Source organism: Grampus griseus, assembly GCF_964374135.1.
Source record: "Grampus griseus genome assembly, chromosome: X".
Taxonomy (NCBI): Eukaryota; Metazoa; Chordata; class Mammalia; order Artiodactyla; family Delphinidae; genus Grampus; species Grampus griseus.
This window is the reverse complement of record NC_138999.1, coordinates 102,668,445-102,689,049: the sequence shown is the minus strand read 5'-3', so window position 1 is coordinate 102,689,049 and position 20,605 is coordinate 102,668,445.

Genomic DNA, 20,605 nt, shown 5'->3' with positions numbered 1-20,605 from the left:
GGGAAGATGGTGCCCAGGACAGCTCTTGAGAGTGACACCTTCAGCAGGAGCTGTAGGATTGGTTTCGGGAGCCTGGGCTGAAGCCTCGACAGCTGATGGCTGAGGCCATTCAGGTCTTGGGACTGAGGTTAGAATGGGAGCGAGAGTGGTGGCTAAGCGTGGAGCCTGCGGCTTTGCTGGGCTTGGGGAACTGCAAAGAAAGGCTGTGTTTTTCTTCATCCGGAGGCAGGATGCTGAAACCATCGCTACTGCGTAAGAAGGAGGCGATTCCGATCTCAGAGAAGATCTCAGGTGTCCAGGTTCCAAGAACCCTCTGCAGTGCTACCGCCCAAACCTGACTAGCCGTGGAAACGGTTTTTGGTCCGTCAGCAAAACTCTTCCTCAGGCTGGGGTCACCCTACCAAAAAGAAGGGTTGTGTGTGCCTGTGTAAATAAACTGGCGATGCAGCATGGACACAGCTTCAGTTCCGCATGAGCCCCTCCCCGTCCCCAAGACCAGGGTGGACAAGGACACGCGTTTTTTCCCAGCATCGAACCTGAAAAAACCGAAGGCAAGGACAACAGGCCACTAGATACATTTCAGAAGGGTTATTTTAATAACACAAGCCAATTCTGCTTGTGTTCCGGGTATTTTCTGGGTATGTTTGTGCTTCTATCACAGACATGTGCTATAGGGTGCACACCTGTGTAGTATCTGTGTGTGTGCGTGTGTGTTTTCTACCTGGCAGTTCCATTTGAAGAAGGCCCCGTGAACAAAGGTAAGGCGTACCTGCTGCTTTTATTTTATTTTTCATTTTTTTTCTTTTTACATCTTTACTGGAGTATAATTGCTTTACAATGGTGTGTTAGTTTCTGCTTTATAACAAAGTGAATCCGTTTTACATATACATATGTTCCCATACCTGCTGCTTTTATTTATTTTTATTTTTAAAATGAATTTATTTTATTATTGGCTGTGTTGGGTCTTTGTGGCTTGCACGGGCTTTCTGTAGTTGCGGCGCTTCTCTTTGCAGTGGCTTCTCTTGTGGTGGAGCACAGGCTCTAGGTGTGCGGCCTTCAGTAGTTGTGGCACACAGGCTCAGTAGTTGTGGCGCACGGGCTTAGTTGCTCCGCGGCATGTGGGATCTTCCCGCAGGCAGACTCTTAACCACTGCGTCACCAGGGAAGCCCTACCTGCTTCTTTTAAATAAAGTGATTATCCTGGATCAGTGCTCAGGGACCACCACCTCCTGGCTTCAGGCAACACTCACCCAAGAGGCTCCCTTTCAGTGTTGAATTAGCTGGAACCAGGGTTCTCCCAAGGATGTTGAAGGTGACAAAATACACTTGGAGGCCACATCATCCGTCAGCTCTGAGCTGCGGAAGGAGCTATGATATGCTTTCCGCATCTGGGGGTGGGGGAGAGGGGGTGAGAAGAGCCGCATGCGGGCCTGGACAGTCTCCTCTTGTGTTACCTTCGCAGAGGTAGGCCCCTCCCCCTCCGCTAGCGTGGTTTCTGTCCCCAGGTGCCCTCCACAACAGGGAAGGCGGTGAACAGAACTGGGAGAGAAGCCGACGGTGCCCTGCTCCCTCTCCTCCATAAAGCCCTATGACTAGTCACTGCAGAAGTGTCCCTTGGAGTCCTCCTTGTACCTGAGCTGGTCACCATGAATGGGCCTCAGGCCTGCTTTGAAACACACTGTTCTCCCATTCGAGACTCACACCACCCGTCTTGCACATCTAGGTGGTCCCGATGGGGCAGCGTGCGGGGAGCATGGGTGCTGGGGGAGAGGGTGGAAGAGAACAGGTGGGTCTGTGTAAACCCCTCACGGGCACCTGGCAAACTTCTGAGATGTGCATGGCCTATGATGGTGACTCAGGGCTGTTACTGCATGAAAGGAGGCCTCCTGGGCATTCGGTCTGAATGGAGTTGGCTTAGCCGTTTCCATCAAATTTACTAACCCCATGTGACACAGAGAACAAATTTGCAGAGGACTCACAACTTTATTGAAAATACAAAACATGCCCTAAAACAGTGGGTCAAGGCCTCTACTTCTATTTAATATACTTTGCAGGCATTTGGGGAACTGCTCTTGGTGGTGAGGTATGCAGAATTTGAAACTGGCTCAAAGGCACTTTGGAAAAAACCGTCACAGACACAATTCAATAGAAAGTCGGGGCAGCTGAAGGATCTCCAATGGAAAGGAACGACGCCATGCCACATGAGGGCACCTACAGTGAAGCACGTGTGGAAGATGACAGGGCGGAGGCGGCAACAGCATAGGAGGAAAGGGTGGCAAGGGTGGCACAGGTGGCTCAGGTGGCACAGGTGGCACGGGCAGGTTAGGTGGCACAGGCGGCATGGGTGGCCCACACGGTATGGGTGGCATGGGCGCCCCGGGCAGCAGAGGCAGCTCCAGCGGCACTTGCTCCAGAAAAACGTGGACCCAATCCAGCTCCTGAAGCAGAATGGCACTGCAGGGTCGACACACGCTGACGACAGCAGGGAGGACCGGGGGCACGTGGGGCACGTTTCTGAGCATTACTGCCCTCTGATGTCTCCGACACTTGGCCCTTCTACTCTTAAACCAAACCTTCAAGCAGAGAGAAGGGATTGATTAGTATATTGAGCATTTCATGTCAGACATGAAAAATTGCAGCAGGGAGCTCTCGGTGCCTTGAAGATTTGAAAGTGCATCAGGAGAAGCTATTTCCTTCTTGCTAAAGTATCTTAGGATATGTAGCTGAAGGCGCTCCCTTCAGCCGCCCTCCCCCCCAAGAGCGAGCACCGACTATGTGCCAGGCTCTGGATTGGCATATGGCTTTGTCTCTCCCCTCCCACCTTTTCTATTATTTCCCCCACTCTTACACGCAGGTGGAGCTGACCAACTGCACTCTGTCCCTGCTGTTATTACTGTGCCTGGGAGGTCTGCGTCCTGACAACTGACCGTCAGCTCCAGCTGCCACTAATCCCTACTCATTGGGCAGGTGTCACCTTAGTTATGGGGGAAGTTGAGCATAGGAAAAAGTGGGTGCCTTTTAAAATCATACTGAGGGGAACGGTCCCCATTTTGAAAAACCCATCTTTGGTTACAGTAAATAATCAATAGGAGTGGGTTGGATTTTTAAACAAAAGCTTTCCCCAAGGATGACTAAAAAGGGTCATTCATTCTCTGGAGCCTTGGGATGGTTATAAAGAAGGAGATGGTATTGTGAGGGAGGTTTGGTCATGGGGGGCCCAGGGACTTTGTGGCTTGTCTTGCTGGACACCGGCGGAACTGAAGCCCTGGACACTGCCTTAATATTAGACTATAGGGGTAACGAATGCTTAGACGAACTCAGCCCAAATTTACTAAAACTCTTAAAATCTTTGCCCAGACAAGAGTTTGGGGGGAAAGAGGCATACCATTGTCACCTCTGTCAATTCTGCACTCTCCAACCTGCCCCACCCTCCAAACCTTCCTGGGCTCAGGACCAGGTCAGCTCACTCCGCTCTGGCTACAGTTGCAGGGCCTTGGAGCAGAGCCTCTGGTGCCCAGCAAGGTTGCACCCTCTAGGAGCTGTTAATCAACCAGGAGATCCCCATCCTGTCCCTTATGCTTAAGTCAAGAGGGTGCAACCTGCATTTTAGGAAGACAGCCAACAACCACGTGAGTGAGGGGTCACAAAACGGCTCCCCTCTAAATATCTGCCAACTATTAACAACTGAAAGTAAAACCTGTCCTGTGGACTCCACTGCTCCCTCAGCATCTCAGTTAATGGAATTGTGCCATATTTAGTATTTTTGGATGTTTCCACTCGGCAAATTTTACATGAGACCAAGGGCCTCCTCTCTCTGTCGCCCCATCTTCCCTCTCCCATCTTAGTATTTGGGTCCTTCTGCTGCATGAATATGTAGTCGAGAAAAGCCAGTGTAATAGAGCTCATTTTGGGGGGTTCGAGCGTACCAATGGTCAAATCTGCATAAATATAAGCAATGTGCAAAGCTGGCTATGTGAGGTTCAGGCTGACACTACTTCCATATTTCCAATACTGGTTTCATAAAACAGCTCCTACTGTCCTTGCAAACCAAGGGAGGGTGTCCATTAAATGTTTCTTTGGGACGCTCATGCTGTAGAGTTTGGAAATAGATGAAAACATTCTCCCGTCTTCTTCATTTGTTTCTTGTTGCTCCTTTTCCCTTCAGAACTCCATTAAGAGACCACTACGTAAACCCAGGAGAAGCAAGCCACCAAAACTTCAGTTTCTCTTTTCCTCTGAGCTTGCTTTGCCTGCTTGAGAAAGCAGAGGCCTGCGCCTCCCAAGCCCTGGCCAGACCTGACTGTGAGCCCAGCCCGTGGCCTTAGGCCGCCAGCACTGCTTTCCAGACCCCACCACCAGCTCTGCAGCCCGTGTCCATCACTGCCCTCACACATGCTCTCTGCAGCAAAGCTAGTGAACCCGTCCTGATTCTTCTGTTTCTCTCTTTCTTTCTTTTCTTCTTCTTTCCCCCCACAAATACTCCTTGGATTTAACTTAGGCTTTTCTATAGTCTCAAATAATCACTCCTGATCCTTTGACTCACGAACTAGTCATCACTGGAAGAGCATATGTATTTCACCTTACCACAGGTAAGAATCCTGCCTGAAGTAAGAGTCATCCTCCACTGCCAACAAATTCCACACACCCCATCTCTTCGTAACAGTACCACGAAAAGGAAGAAAAGCCTCAGGTGTCAGAAATTCCTCAAGAGACTATTCACGAATGCATTCGGTAGTCTCAAAACTTTGAACGTGTGAGGAATCCTCACGGCGTACGTTCCACTCTGTATAACTCTTGCCTAACTTCCACCTTTCTCAGGTCGGTGGAACTTTGTTTGAAATTGTTGTTTTAGTTTGTTTTGTTCTTTAGACATATGTCAAAGGTTGCAACTCGCCCTCCCACCTCCACTATAATGCAAAACCTACTATGTTAGCAACGCTTTCAGGCTGGCATAGCAAAGAATTCCAGAAAATGAGGATTTAGGGCTGCCACTCTCTCCACTACTTTACCAAACACTTAGAAACTCCAGCAGGAGAGGGCCTCTCTCCCATGGGGCTGTGTGTGTCGGGGGGAGGGGACCTCTTCTCCTCAGCCCTTGGGCTGGAAGCGCAGATCAGCCCTGGGGGATCCCTGTCGGGGCTGCCATGAGCTGGGCACCCTTGTTTTCCTACCTCAGACGTTTGTAGTTGCTGGGAGCCCCTACTTGGTCTACACCAGGCTGGGCCTTACGTGGCAGCACTGGGCACGGGGCCTCTGGCTTTCTTTCCCAGGACACTGCCAGGCTCTCATGGGCTGATCCTGGCCTAGGCTGTCCCCAGGCAAGGACGTATGCACCCCCAACAAGTGACCACCTACTGTACAGACACCCGCCAGTGAGGGGGCCTCTCACCTCCTGCCCTCCTAGACGCACCTGCTTGTTCCCAGCGTATGTCACCTGGAACGGGGTCCAGGCACGGAGGCTGTTGTACAAGGGCTTCTGAGGCCACCTCAGTTGGGGGGAAGCTCACCGTTTTCCCCGCCTGGACTGACCTGGGCGCCAGCCAGGCCGCTCCAGCCCTCAGCCCCCAGCTGTGTCTCCTGCACAGGGTCCCGTGCAGGATTGTGAGGCGGGGGTGGCGAGGAAGAGCCCTGAGTGAGTGCTGGAGAAGAAGGGCACCCCGGGCGTCAGGGCAAGGAAGCCAGACCTGCCCCTCAGCACACTGGCAGCAGCTCAAGCCCTGCCCTAGGCAGCGAGCTGCCTCCAGTGGGACAGCTCGGGGACCCAAAGCCTATGAGCTGTGCCACCCAGCCCGGGCCCTCGCCTCTGGAAAGTGTTCGACATTCAAGTGCCTCCTTCATCTGCTGACAAAATGGTGTTTTACAAAAGTTCTAAAAGATTCTAAAGTCCTAAAAGTATTTTCTTCGCTAACCAAAGTTCTGAGAGCATCTTATTTTGTTCTGAAAGCAAGAAACCACTCTCTGTGGAAAAGATAACAAAAGAACAGCTGCGGGAGGAGCAGACTTGGACTCTACGCTCTCCCCTCCGCATCAGCGTCAGCGTAACGAAACATACATCAGTTGCTCGTCTGTTGTGTTCTGAGTGTGAATTATCCCCTCACTCCGATGCCTAAGTATTCATATATTCACTCCTTATGCAAAGCATTTATGCCTGGTTTTAAATAATTTAATATAGTTGGGCTCCTCGGTGCATTAATTTGAATAATTGCCACTTCAGACTTAACCTCAGTGTGACTCCACACAGAAGTGGTACCTAAAGGATGCCAGTGTTAGAAGGAATTGAACGTGTGTGTGTAGAATTCAGAGACATATAATATATAAGTTTATATAGGTAGAGTCTAAACAAAGATATATATAGATATATGTATACATATATACACACACACATATATGTATATATATACACACACATATATATATCTGTTTGTATATATATGTATACACCTTTGTGTAAACTATACCTATATACATATATTTGATTATGGATCTCTCTCCATCTACTCAAGCACATATGAAGTCAATTCCTCAAGAATAGGTTCTTACGGGACTAAAGATGCACACCTACTAGAGAATGGACTTGAGGATACGGGGAGGGGGAAGGGTAAGCTGGGACAAAGTGAGAGAGTGGCATGGACATATACACACAGACAAATGTAAAATAGATAGCTAGTGCGAAGCAGCCGCATAGCACAGGGAGATCAGCTCGGTGCTTTGTGACCGCCTGGAGGGGTGGGGTAGGGAGGGTGGGAGGGAGGGAGATGCGAGAGGGAGGAGATATGGGGATATATGTGTATGTATAACTGATTCGCTTCGTCATAAAGCAGAAACTAACACACCATTGTAAAGCAATTATACTCCAATAAAAACGTTAAAAAAAAGTGTACAAGGCAAAAAAAAAAAAAAAGAATAGGTCCTTAAAAGGTGTACAAACATTTTAAGTTCATTGTCTGTATGCCTTCTTCATACTCATTTGCATCAACATTTATGTAATTGCTGCCCAGGGCCTGGGAAACCAGGCTACAAAGGCTTTGCCCCTGCACGCCATCAGCTATTGAGCTAAGTGGTGGGTATAGTTACTGTCTGTGAAGTTTTGGTGTCCTAGAAATTAAACCTTTGAGTGCCAAGATAATCTAGCATGAATTCAAATTACACAAAGAGCAGGACTCTGCACACTATCTACAGTATGTGGAATATAGTACTTGTAAAAGAAATTATAGGATAAGAAACTGAAAAGGTAGTTTTCATTATCACCCTTGCATGTTAGACAAGGTTATAGTTCAGTTTAATTTGTTTTAGTTTTGCTTTCTTCATCATCTCCATGTAAATTACAATGATAATCTGTTACTTTTGTTCTTGAGTGTTTCTTTGGGGAAGGCAAAGAAGAACTCCCACGCACACCTGAGTCATCTTTCAGTCCACTTCTTCAAGTATGCTTCCAGATTTGTATTGAAAGTAACATCTACCTTCTTTGAACTCCCATATTATTGCTTTGTTACTCACCTGTGGCATTTGTCTTGTTCCAGAATATATGTGACTTTAACTCATGTATTTTCTTTCTCTCCATGACTTGCTTATGTCTTTCTTTGGCCCTCATTTATAGTACATGGACAATGAATTAAAAAATTATACACACACACAGACACATACACACACTAATGATAGGGAGGAAAAGGATGATAACTATGAAGAAGGAGAGAGAAACAGGAGAGAAGAGCCTTTGCAATTCAGACCTCCAGGGCAGCTCCACACACAGTGCTTCAGACACAGAGGAGAGCACGTTGCTGATCTGTTTCTCCACCCCCATGGAAGGCCACCAGCTAAGTGCTAGAGTCTTTCTGGGAAGATCTTTGCTACCTCAGAGTCTGTCGCTCAGGACTGCCAGATGGGCTGGGAGGAAAATAAGAGAATGGAGCCAACACTGGACAAGCTCAGCTAGTAAAAGTCCCCAGGCTCACTGGCCTTAGTCAAGGCCATCCACCCTTCTTCTATATTCACTTTCAACCAATCAACAAGTCCTTACTGAATGCCTGCTACGTACACAGCACTGCTCTGGGGTACTGCATGGGGAATGCTAAGAAGTGTGTCAAGTGCCAGATTACACCGTAACTGAGAAGTCACAAAATACACATACGTATACATACATATTACATTCGCCCATGGACACACACACACACATACATACACCATTCATGCTTCCATACATTTAAGACTGACTCGCAATGCAAGCAATGTGTGATAGGGATCCAATGAATTGGTCCCATTTCAAGAGCAGTAAGAGCTCAGAAGATGACAGTACTGTGGCTTCCTCCAAGAGATGGGGATTGAGCTAGAACTTGAAAAATCTGAGTGTTGACAGGAATCAGCACATTGCATTTCTTTTACCATCGAGTAGACTAAAAGCAAATAGCTTGGGCTTCCCTGGTGGCACGGTGGTTAAGAATCTGCCTGCCAGTGCAGGGGTCACGGGTTCAAGCCCTGGTCCAGGAAGATCCCACATGCCGCGGAGAAAATAAGCCCCTGCGCCACAGCGACCGAGCCTGCGCTCTAGAGCCCGCGTGCCACAACTACTGAAGCCCGCATGCCTAGAGCCCATGCTCCGCAACAAGAAAATCCACCGCAGTGAGAAGCCCGTGCACCACAACGAAGAGTAGCCCCCGCTCGCGGCAACTGGAGAAAGCCCGTGCGCAGCAACGAAAACCCAACTCAGCCAAAAATAAATAAAATTAAACATTAAAAAAAAAAAAGACCGGTGTTTGCCAAGGGGGAAGGTGGGGTGGGACAGGGATGGATTGGGAGTTTGGGATTAGCAGATGCAAGCTAGTATATATAAAATGGATAAACAACAAGGTCCTACTGTATAGCACAGGGAACTATATTCAATATCCTATGATAAACCATAATGGAAAAGAATATGAAAAAGAATGTGTATATATATATATATATATATGTATAACTGAGTCACTCTGCTGTACAGCAGTAATCAACAAAGCATTATAATTCAACTATACTTCAATAAAAATAAACCATTACATAAATCACCCCTTATGTTTATACACAATTAAAGTTAATAGAGTATCTTTCCATACTTCATTCTGACTTCATAAGAATTCCGTGAGATGATTATCTTTATTTTAGCAAATAGTAGTAGTAAGAGTAATAGTTGTTTATAGTTCGGGAAACTAAGGCTCAGGGACAGTAAGGCTTGTCAGTGTCGTGTAGTGAGAATTCAGGGCCAAAGCTCTTGCTATGAGCAGGAAAGTAGAAGTGCCCTAAAACCAGATGCATATGCTGCAACTCCAGAGACTGCTTCCGTTACTCAATTCCTTGGTCTTTCCGATTATTATCATTAGTTATTATTTATTCTTCTTATTATTTTGGGTGGGAGGGGGTGGTTAGGGGCATTGTGTCCCACTTTTTCTGATGAAAAGTGCACACACTATTCTAATGCCACCATACACACGGAACTTTACATTCAAATTCAAGGGGACTCCCAATCCCGCTGACAGCCAGCTGTGGCCTCCAAGTAAGCCCTCCGGATCTGTACCTTGTTCCGCAGGCCCAGTAACTGCAATGAACTGAACCAAGAGCCAGCCTAGAGATTCCCTTCCTATAAACACATCCTAAAACACTGCTTTCATTAAGGCACTCCCCCGGCACAAAACTCTTACAGTTTTCCATGATCCCAAATGCAGACATTCTAACTCCTTCCATAAATTGGACCCCAACCTAACTTTTAAACTTTAGTTCCCACCCAGTACAGAGTTGTCTCCAGGCTCCCCCTCCAGCTCCCTCTCAAGGTCAGCACCTCATATGCATTCATTCTCTTGGCCATCCTGTTTGGGTTGGTGTTCCCTAAGCCAAGCTTTACACTTGATCACTCCTGGGGCTGCTCATACTACCTCCCTGAACTGAAGTTCCATGCACGGCCTGCTTAGCATTTACCAAAATTTGACTCACTCTGTGAGGTGTAAGGGAAACCCCACCACCCTGCAAAAAAAGCCAAATCTGCTTCTACCACGGGCTGCTAAGAACAAAGTCTCTTCAACGGTTTGAATCCTGGCCCTCTTCCACTGACCTATGTAACCTTAGGGAAGTCACTGGACCTCTCCGAGCCTCCACTTCTTCCCTTAGGAACTAAAGAGAGTGATGGCCCCCTCCTCAGGGGACGGCTATAAGATCGATTAGCCAGGCCCTGGTGCACAGTGAGTACCCACATGGTGTCACCAGCCTGAGCAAGCACAGCTCTGTGCCACTCCACAGACTCTCATATCCACTCAGGGGCAGGGGCGACACTCCGTGTCCAGCATCCTCAGTCACAGTGCAGGCCCCTGTGCAGAATGACCGCAGTCAGTCCCGACCCCTTAACTCTAGCATCAGCTAAAGTTATCTGAGCCCTCACCATGGGCCTTATTTGTATTCCTTCATGTAAATTTCACAACACGGTACAGCAGGTACCATCATGATCCCCATCCTACAGATGTGGCACCTGAGGCACAGAGAGGTCAGCTAATTTAGCTCTGGCCACACAGCAAGTTAGTGGCGGTGGGGCTGGGCACTCTGTCTCCAGAATTTTCAGCTTCTTTCTCTCACATGGGCTGATCTCTCTCCCCAGACTGTGAGAACCCATGGCACAATAGCTGCGTCTGGAATCATGACACTCTCCACACTGCCTGAGGCAGGGCCTTGTAAACAGAGCAGCCAACAGAGGATTCCTGACTGAAGCATGTATAGGGACACAAAAACATGGCAGCGACATATTCACAAGAAAACTTTCTGTCCTCATTGCCAACTGCCAGAGAATAGCCATCATCTTTCTTCTCTCATGGACCTTTGTGAATAAATAAACCACAAAATTGATGAAAATTGGAAATGTGAGACAGCATGGTATGGCCGTTGGTAACACTGTGTTTTCACCATCTCAGTTAATCCTCACGATAACCTGGTGAGGTAGTTACTATTGCTAGCCTCATTTTACAGATGTGGAAACCACGATTAAGTGAGAATAAGCAACCTAACAGTTTAGCCAGCTAGCAAGCGTTGAGCAAAGCCAGGATTTAGATGCCAGCAATCTGGCTCCAGGGTCCCTGCTCCCATAAATCCGCTACATCGACTACGATTCATGGCTGTTACTGCTTAGGATGAAGCTCCGTTCAGTATTTAAGGTTTTCAAAGTGTGAAGTTAAGTAAAACTTTTAAATAAATACGACCATGACTGATGCCAAGGTAGGGCAACATTTGTCAAGGGTCACATGGGTGACTAAAGTTGAGAAAACACAAATTCACTGTGGAAATCTGAGATGTGGAAGGACACACCTCCTGAGCTGTCACAGACCTCCTAGCTTGTCTAATGCAAATCATGATAAAAACCCTCATAGGTCTCGCATGTGATAACTGATATGGAACCAAAATTGTGTACAGGGTATCCAGCCAAGAGAGGGACAGGCCTGCCGAACTCACCAAGGGCCAACCTGAGGAGGAAATGTCTTGGTTAAAATCAGGAGGAGGTACTCATATTGCCATGTCTTACCAGTTTTTGAAAGAGAATTGGTCAACAAACCTTTTTTAGTTTCTGGACCACCCTCCACAGACGTGAGGCAGGGGCACTTATCCCTTAGGCACTGTAGGTGAGGGGACTAGGTCCCATGATATATTTAGGAGCCCACAAAAATGATTTGGCTTCTGATCCCCAATGGGGTTGATGAAAATGGTTGTCCAAGGAAACACAGGCTAAATCAAGTACATTGTCAAGTATAGGGCCCATTATTATAAGCTATTTTCAATATTTAGGATATTAAGTCTTGGGGCATCTATAAAACACTTCTCCAAGGAAAAACCATAGAGCTGTAAATCTGGCCTGGCCCTCTTTTATTTGACAATAAATAAAATTTATTTACTCCTCAGCAAGGGCTCAGGAGAATATTTCGAGAAAACGTGAGGAGATGAGATGGGGGGATAGGCAGCGGCAAGAAAGTGGGTAAATTTACCCATGTCCACAGGGGCCCACCACAAGGGACATGTATGCTTTTGTAGAGGATCTACAGCCAGAAGCAATAGGAGCTTAGGAGCTGTGCACAAAGATGTAGCATAGTCCAGAGCTGCAACAAGGACCAAAAGAAAGAAAAAGAAAAAAGGCAGGAAATCTGTACCCGGCAAGCATTCTTGAGTGCTTGAAACACTGTGCAGGTTTCTACACCTGCAATCTGATGTTGATTCATTACTAAAAATCTATAGGCTAATGGGGGGGGGGGCGCTGGCTTTCGCATTCTTTTGTTTTGTTTGCATAGTGCATCTGAGCACCAGGCATGCTCAGAAAACGCAGCCCTGAACTCCTGCTCCTGGAGACCCGGGGAGTATGGCGGACTCTGACTTCAACCTCATTGCAAAAATTCAGAGCAAGCAAACTCCTAGGTAATAATACGGTTGACCCTTCAAATACACGGCTTTTGAACTTGCAAGTCCACTTAAACACAGATTTTTGGTGTTTTTTAAAAAAATGTCAATAAGTATACAGGCGGCCCTCCATAGCCATGGGTTTCGCATCAGCAGATGCGGAGGGCCGACTCTGGGACTTGAGCATCCGCCGATTTTGGTATCCGCGGCGGGTCCTGGAACCAATCCCCCGCGGATACCGAGGGGCGACCGTATTACTTTGATTACTGTTCCCTTCTTGGTACTGGCTGCCGGTTATGGAGGGCTCGGTCAAGAGATAGTCCCCAAACGCTTCTCCAAGGTCTATGGAGCTTGGGTGAGGTCTCTCTCTTACCCTCCACAAAACGGGCACAGCCCCTTGGTCTGGGAAGGTGCCCGACCAAGTGCGGAGTACTTAGTCAGCTAGGTTGCAACCTGCCACCCGGAATTCTGCTCTCACGCATGCTCCCTGCCAGCGCCTGGGCGGCGCGCGACATCCTCTGCGCCCTGCCCGCGCCCCCTTAGACGGCCCCTAGACGGCCGACGCCCTGCCGCATGCGCACATCAGCTAACCCAACCCCCAGCAGGCTGTGGTAAACCCACAGCGGGCGTCATACCAGAATCTCTGAAACCGGACCAGCCTCCAGAGGAGCCTTAACGTGCCAGATCGTGGGCCACCGCTCTAGCCTTGAGTCGTGAGCCGGAGGTCTCAGGAGATCCGGAGCAGCCTCTGCTGAAGCTCACAGCCTCCTCGACAGCAGTCGGGACATGGAGCGTCAGCCGCAGAGCAGCCACGATGCCTATGACGTCACAGATGCAGCCATTGCCCGCTTCTTCAAGCTGGGGGTCGAAGAGGAGCGGGAAGAAGCGAAAGGTCAGTGGCGGGTGGGGCACTCGCTTTAACGGATTCCAGGAAAGGTACTTTCCCAGGGCGGGGCGAACGGCAGGACCCTCCTCGGACGCAGGCCCTCCCCAGAGCCGGGCTCACTCGATGGCCTGATCTTTCTCTTTGGGTTTCCTCCCTTGCAGAGGTGAAGCCCGCGGAGATGTCGCCTCCCGGAGAGAGGGGCCAGGAGCAGAAGGTTCAGTCCGAACTGGAGCAGGGAACAGCCGCGGATGGGAAAGAGGCGGGAGATGAAGGAGAAGGAAAGGAAGGCTGCGAGGTCAGCGTCGGAGCCGCCGGCCCCGCGGACGGCGAAAGTCGCGAGGCCGAGGCCGAGGCGGGCGGCGGCGAAGGCGGAGAGCAGGGCGGCGAGGAGCAGCCCCCGCGGGCCGCCGTCGAGGGTCCTGAGGCCACAGAAGGGCGGCGGCGGCCCCCCCGCGCCAGGTTCACGCAAGCGCAGGTGCAGGACCTGGAGCACGTTTTCCAACACACTCAGTACCCCACCGCGCTCATGCGGTAAGTGGGCGTCTCGGGTGGCGCGGGCTGCCGCGTGGGTGGTGGGCGGCGCTCTCGCGAGTCCCTCTCCTAGGCTCCGGATCTGAAAGCCCCGGGGCCTGGCGGCGGCCCGCCCTTCCGGCACACTCGAGGCCTAGGACGGGGGCGGGGACTCTGCCTGGCGGGAATCGAGGTCGATATTTCCGTGCGGTGTTTGAGTAAGTCACGTTGGGGAGCTTTGTGGGCCGCCGGTTCACATAAATAATGAGTCGCCCGAGACGTGGTGGAGCAAATGCAGAGTTGGAATCTACTTTTATCTGAAATTTTGATCATCAGTTATTCATGGATTATATTTGCATTAGTTTAAACACTACATGAAAACATCCTTTATCTTGATTACTGAATTTTTAAAAATAAATCAATTTATTTATTTATGGCTGCATTGGGTCTTTGTTGCTGCTCTCGGGCTCTGGGCACGGGCTTTCTCTAGTTGCGGCGAGCGGGGGCTACCCTAAGTTGCGGTGCGCGCATTGTGGTGGCTTCTCTTGTTGCAGAGCGCGGGCTCTAGGCGGGTGGGCTTCCGTAGTAGTTGTGGCACGTGGGCTCAGTAGTTGTGGCTCGCGGGCTCTAGAGCGCAGTCTCGGTAGTGGTGGCACACGGGCTTAGTTGCCCCGCGGCATGTGGGATCTTCCCGGACCAGGGCTCGGACCCGTGTCCCCTGCATCGGCAGGTGGATTCTTAACCCCTGCGCCACCAGGGAAGCCCGATTACTGAATTTTTAGTTACCCCTGAAGTTTGTGCCTGAGGCAGAATTTTTCCCTAAAGCAAGCTTCAGTGTGGAGAATGAATGGGTTGCTGAGTACCTGTGAATGCGGCTAAAATTTTAAAAGCTATCATTTACATTGTGCTTACTGTGTGTTAAGCACTTGTTTTAAAGGGTTTTTCTACATACTGTCATTGAATCTTCACAACCCCTTGTGAATGTGGTAGCCACTGTTATTATCCCCACTTATAACTGTTGAAAAAACTGAAGCTCAGAGAAGTGATGAGACTTGCCCAAGATGGCACAGCTGGAATGTGGCAGAGCTGGGATTCAATCGTAGGAGGCTGTTCAGTAGGCAAGGCCAGAGGTGATGGTGTGTTGGTCCAGGGTAGTGGCGATGGAGAGAAGTGAACAGATTAAAGAGATATTTAGCAGGTAAAATTGATAGCAATTCATGGTAATTTGAACACGGGGGTAAAAGGAAATGTTTAAGAAAAATGTATAAATTTCTGATTTGCCCAAATGAATGGCTGCTGGTATATTCAGTGAGCTAGGGAATATTGAAAGACAATAAAAGAAGCTTGCAAGAGACAGAGGAGGAGTGTTTGGAGAGGCTGTTTGTAGGCAAACCGTATCGTGGAAACCTGGATGGCGGTAGGAGACGATTCAACAAGAAGGGATGGCAACTAGCATCAACTTCGGTTTAGGATTTTCTGTTCAACTCGATTACTCCAAGTTCGGTTGCTTTTTGCTGTGGTGTGATAATTGGATCAGCCCAATTTCTCCCTTTCTCAAAAGTGTCAAACTCAAGATGCCCCTTGATTTGGATGTCTAGAGCTGCCTGATAAATATTTTTTCTTCCAGTTTATTATGATATAATTAACATTCAGTACTGTATAAGGTACTTGTTTCTATTCACCCTTGTTTCTATTTCCATTTCTCTAGGAGGTGGGTCAAAAAGGATCTTGCTGTGATTTATGTCACAGAGTGTTCTGCCTATGCTTTCCTCTAAGAGCCCGACAGCTTCTGGCCTTACATTCAGGCCCTCCATCCATTTTGAGCTTATTTTTGTGCATGGTGCCAGGGAGTGATCTAATCTCAAACCTTTACATGTACCTGTCCAGTCCTCCCAGCACCACCCATTGAAGAGGCTGTCCCTTCTCCACTGTACACTCTTGCCTCCTTCATCAAAGATAAGGTGACCATATGTGCGTGGGTTCATCTCTGGGCTTTCCATCCTGTTGCATTGATCCATCTCCCTGCCTCTGCGCCAGTACCACAGTGTCCCGACCACTGCAGCTCTGTAGTATAGTCCGAAGCCAGGGAGCCCGACTCCTCCAGCTCCGTTCCTCGTTCTCAAGACTGCCCTGGCCATTCGGGGTCCCCTGTGTTTCCTGTATGGATATTTTAGCAATATTAATTCTTCCAATCCAAGAACACAGTGTATCTTGCCATTTGGGGGGAACATTTTCAAATTCCTTCATCAGTGTTTTGTATATAGTTTTCAGAGTATAGGTCTTTCACTTCCTTGGTTAAGTTTATTCCTAGGTATTTTATTCTTTTTGATGCTATTTTATTTCTTATTATTAATTAATTAATTACTTTTATTTTTGGCTGCGTTGGGTCTTTGTTGCTGCACGTGGGCTTTCTTTAGTTGCGGCAAGTGGGGCCTTCTCATTGCGGTGCCTTCTCTTGTTGCAGAGCACAGGCTCTAGGCACGCGGGCTTCAGTAGTTGTGGCACACGGGCTCAGTAGCTGTGGCTCGCAGGCTCCAGAGCGCAGGCTCAGTAGTTGTGTCCCACAGGCTTAGTTGCTCCACGGCATGTGGGATCTTCCCAGACCAGGGCTTGAACCCGTGGCCCCTGCATTGGCAGGTGGATTCTTAACTACTGCGCCACCAGGGAAGCCCTTGAAGCTATTTTAAATGGGATTGTTTTCTTGCTTTCTGTCTGAGAGTATAGTGTATTATAGTGTAGAGAAAAGCAGCAGATTTCTGTATATTAATTTGAATCCTGAAACTTTACTGAATTCACTTATTAGTTGTAGCAGTTTTTTGGTGGAGACTTTAGGGTTATCGGGTTTGTTTTTAATTGAGTTACAGTTGATGTACAATATTATATAAGTTTCAGGTGTACAATATAGTGATTCACAATTTTTAAAGGTTATACTCCATTATAGTTATTATAAAATATTGGCTATATTCCCCATGCTGTACAGTATATCCTTGTAGCTTATTTATTTTATACATAGTAGTTTGTACCTATTAATCCACTGCCCCTATCTCGTCCTCCTCCCCTGTATCTTCCCACTGGTAACCACTAGTTTGTTCTCTATATCTATGAGACTGTTTCTTTTTCGTTGTATTCAATAGTTTGCTTTAATTTTTAGATTCCACATATCAGTGAGATCATTTGTCTTTCTCTGTCCTACTTATTTCACTAAGCATAATACCCTCCATGTCCATCCATGTTGTTGCAAATGGCAAAGTTTTATTCTTTTTAACCTTCATTGTATATACATACCACATCTTCTTTATCCGTTCCTCTATTGATGGACACTCAGGTTGCTCCCATATCTTGGCTATTGTAAATGATGCTGCTATGAACATTGGGGTGCATGTATCTTTTTGAATTAGTGTTTTTGTTTTTTTCAGATATATACCCAGGATTGAAATTGCTGGGTCCTATGGTAGTTCTATTTTTAGTTTTTTGAGAAACCTCCATACTGTTTGCCACAGTGGCTGCACCAATTTACATTCCCACCAACAGTGTACAAGGGTTCCCCTTTCTCCACATCCTCACCAATATTTGTTATTTGTAGTCTTTTTAAGAATTAATTAATTTACTAAGTTTTGGCTGCATTGGGTCTTCGATGCTGTGCGCGAGCTTACTCTAGTTGCAGGTGAGCCAGAGCTGCTCTTTGTTGCGGTGCACGGGCTTCTCATTGCGGTGGCTTCTCTTGTGGTGGATCACAGGCTGCAGGTGCGCAGGCTTTAGTAGTTGTGGCACACGGGCTCAGTAGTTGTGGCTCGAGGGCTCTAGAGCGCAGGCTCAGTAGTTGTGGTGCACGGGCTTAGTTGCTCTGTGGCATGTAGGATCTTCCTGGACCAGGGCTCAAACCCGTGTCCCCTGCACTGGCAGGTGGATTCTTAACCACTGCGCCACCAGGGAAGTCCCTGTAGTCTTTTGGACGGTAGCTCTTCTAAGGTGATATCTCATTGTAGTTGTGGTTTGCATTACTCTGATGATTAGTGATGTCCGTTTTTATTTTTTTGAATTTTATTTATTTTTTTATACAGTGCGTTCTTATTAGTTATCCATTTTATACATATTAGTGTATATATGTCAATCCCAGTCTCCCAGTTCATCCCACCACCACCACCACCCCACTGTCCCCCCTTGGTGTCCATATGTTTGTTCTGTACATGTGCGTCTCTATTTCTGCCCTGCAAACTGGTTCATCTGTACCATTCTTCTAGGTTCCACATATATGCATTAATATAGGATATTTGTTTTTCTCTTTCTGACTTACTTCACTCTGTATGACAGTCTCTAGATCCATCCACATCTCTACAAATGACCCAATTTTGTTCCTTTTTATGGCTGAGTAATATTCCACTGTACATATGTACCACATCTTCTTTATCCATTCATCTGACGATGGGCATTTAGGTTGCTTCCATGACCTGGCTATTGTAAATAGTGCTGTAATGAACATTGGGGTGCATGTGTCGTTTTGAATTATGGTTTTCTCTGGGTATATGCCCAGGAGTGGGATTACTGGGTCATATGGTAATTCTATTTTTAGTTTTTAAAGGAACCTCCACACTGTTCTCCATAGTGGCTATATCAATTTACATTCCCACCAACAGGGCAACAGGGTTCCCTTTTCTCCACACCCTCTCCAGCATTTGTTGTTTGTAGATTTTCGGATGATGCGCATTCTAACTGGTGTGCGGTGATACCTCATTGTAGTTTTGATTTGCGTTTCTCTAATAATAGTGATGTTGAGCAGCTTGTCATGTGCTTCTTGGCCATCTGTATGTCTTCTTTGGAGAAATGTCTGTTTAGGTCTTCTGCCCATTTTTGGATTGGGTTGTTTGTTTTTTTGCTATTGAGCTGCATGAGCTGCTTGTAAATTTTGGAGATTAATCCTTTGTCACTTGCTTCATTTGCAAATATTTTCTCCCATTCTGAGGGTTGTCTTTTGGCCGTGTTTATGGTTTCCTTTGTTATGCAAAAGCTTTTAAGTTTCATTAGGTCCCATTGGTTTATTTTTGTTTTTATTTTCATTACTCTAGGAGGTGGAACAAAAAAGATCTTGCGGCAATTTATCTCAAAGAGTGTTCTTCCTATGTTTTCCTCTAAGAGTTTTATAGTGCTCGGTCTTACATTTAGGTCTCTAATCCATTTTGAGTTTATATTTGTGTATGGTGTTAGGGAGTGTTCTAATTGCATTCTTTTACATGGAGCTGTCCAATTTTCCCACCACCTCTTATTGAAGAGACTGTCTTTTTCTCCATTGTACGTCCCTGCCTCCTTTTTCATATATTAGTTGACCATAGGTGCGTGGGTTTATGTCTGGGCTTTCTATCCTGTTCCATTGATCTGTATTTCTGTTTTTGTGCCAGTACCCTATTGTCTTGATTACTGTAGCTTTGCAGTATATTCTGAAGTCTGCGAGTCTGATTCCTCCAGCTCCATTTTTTTCCCTCAAGACTGCTTTGGATATTCGGGGTCTTTTGTGTCTCCATACAAATTTTAAGATTTTTTTTGTTCTAGTTTTGTAAAACACGCCATTGGTAATTTGATAGGGATTGCATTGAATCTGTAGATTGCTTTGGGTAGTAGAGCCATTTTCACAATGTTGATTCTTCCAATCCAAGAACATGGTATATCTCTCCATCTGTTGGTATCATCTTTAATTTCTTTCATCAGTGTCTTATAGTTTTCTGCATACAGGTCTTTTGTCTCTCTAGGTAGGTTTATTCCTAGGTATTTTATTCTTTTTGTTGCCATGGTAAATGGGAGTGTTTCCTTAATTTCTCTTTCAGATTTTTCATCATTAGTGTATAGGAATGCAAGAGATTTCTGTGCATTAATTTTGTATCCTGCAACTTTACCAAATTCATTGGTTAGCTCCAGTAGTATTCTGGTGGCATCTGTAGGATTCTCTATGTATAGTATCATGCCATCTGCAAACAGTGACAGCTTTACTTCTTCTATTCCAATTTGTATTCCTTTTATTTCTCTTTCTTCTCCGATTGCCGTGGCTAGGACTTCCAAAACTATGTTGAATAATAATAGTGGTGAGAGTTGTGGAAGTTGTGGAAGCTCTTGTCTGCTAGTCTTCAGGTCATTCTCATCAATAGCTGCTCTGTAGGCTTCCCTGGTGGCGCAGTGGTTGAGGGTCCGCCTGCCGATGCAGGGGACACGGGTTCGTGCCCCGGTCCGGGAAGATCCCACATGCCGCGGAGCGGCTGGGCCCGTGAACCATGACCGCTGAGCCTGCGCGTCCGGAGCCTGTGCTCCGCAACGGGAGAGGCCACAACAGTGAGAGGCCCGCGTACCGCAAAAAAAAAAAAAAAAAAAAAAAGTTGCTCTGTAAATAGCTGTAATTTTGGTGTACCCATGGAAGGAGGTAAGCTCGGGGTTTTTCCTATGTCACCATCTTGGTTACTCTCTGAATAAACATTTTAACATAGCATGAAATGTGCATTGTATATTTCGTTTCATCCATAATGTCAAGTGCTGAATATTTTCAATATTTTTCCCCTCAGAAAGGAGCTTGCAAGACGCCTGGGAGTGACTGAAGCCAGAGTGTGGGTCAGTAAACCTGAAAAAAGCAACTTGGCACGGCAGCCAATCTAAAACCTGCTTTAGGAATTGGATACCTTGTCCTAGACATTCTCAAGTTGGTGTGTTTTTGTACACTTGTCGATGTTTTGGAAATAAGGTTTGGACTTCTGGGGCTTTGGGGCCAGAATATATGTATCTTCAGTAAAGTTAAACTCCTTCCAAAACTGGTATCCCTTAGGGGACAAGTCTCTGTGGAATCAT